This window comes from Triticum dicoccoides, chromosome 7A, assembly GCF_002162155.2.
Source record: "Triticum dicoccoides isolate Atlit2015 ecotype Zavitan chromosome 7A, WEW_v2.0, whole genome shotgun sequence".
NCBI classification, from domain to species: domain Eukaryota; kingdom Viridiplantae; phylum Streptophyta; class Magnoliopsida; order Poales; family Poaceae; genus Triticum; species Triticum dicoccoides.
The window spans coordinates 378997632-378999070 of NC_041392.1; positions in this window are offsets into that span (position 1 = coordinate 378997632).

Below are 1439 nucleotides of genomic sequence, written 5' to 3' on the forward strand. Positions count from 1 at the left end.
TAAACTTTCTGGTCGATTGTGTGTATGGTCTAAAACCGGTCTTTATAGGTAACCGATGCTCCACTAGCTCTCGGCTTAAACCTGGCATCTCATGATATTCCTATGCAAAGCAACAAACATATTCTTTCAACAGCTCGATCAACTTAGCCTTATAATCGGCTCTTAAATTTTCGTTTACAAATGTCGGCCTAGGAATTGAACCATCTCCTATATCTATCTCTTCTAATGGATCGGCTGATGTAAAACCTTGTTCTAATTTATCTATATCATCTAACTCTTCTATGGACTCATACATATCGTTCTCATTGGACCAATATTCTACAAGACGCTTTTGTAACCACTGTGAGTTAGGATCCATTTAAATACATCATACCTTCGAGCCGATTATCACCAACTGGCTTTAAAGAAATGGGCATGAAACCACATTTTGTAGCGCTAAGAAAATCAAATTCTGATAAGTCACGCCCCGTCAAGCAAGTAGCATTGGGATGTTGCCAATCCACCGATGCATCGGCCAAAGCAACACAAGCCGAATTATCCGCATGACTGACCTCCACTTCATCATCAACCCATTGAATCAAAAACTGGTGCATAGTAGATGGCACACATTGGTTTGCATGGACCCAATCACGGCCTAATATCACATTGTAGTTACCTTGCACCTTGGTGACAAAGAATGTGGTAGCCAAAGTTTTTCTTCCCACCGTAAGCTCCACATACATTACACATTTGGCTTCAGTTTTCTCTTTGCCTTCAAATCCTTTAAGCACCATGTTGGTCTTTATTAACTCTTCATCACGCAACCCTAATTTTTTGAAGACTGAATATGGCATAAGTTTCACCACAACACCACCATCGACAAGCATTCTAGCAACCGGCGATCCATTAATATGACCTTTAAGGAACAATGGCTTCAAGTGCTTCACCGGTTCTTTTGGCTTCCCGAATATAGCATTTTTAGGACCAAAATCTAGCTGAGCTACTTCCCCTTCTTCATCTATAGCACAAAATTCAGCGGGTAAGTAATACACCATATTAATATACATACCGTCATGAACCGGTGTAGACTCATAATCAAGCATTTCATCTCCTTCTGCATGTTAGGGAACATAGTAATTTCAAAATTTTCCTATGCACACGCTTAGGAAATGGTCCCAAAGGCCTCAAGAGGAAGGATGGAACAGAAAAGTGACGTATGGGAAGGGCGACTGGAAGCGGCGCGGGCGGGGCGACCACGGGGCCTTCGCCTCCATCCTCCGGTGACCATCGGAGGGTGGGCGGCCGGTTCTGGGCCTTAGCCGACGATGACGAGGACGATGGAGAAGAGGACGCGGATGCGACGTCGCCACCTCCGCCATCGCCGACGTCGTACGACTTCTTGTGTGAGTTTTTGAATGAAGGTTACGATGAAGATGAAGTGGCAACTACGATCGACAAAG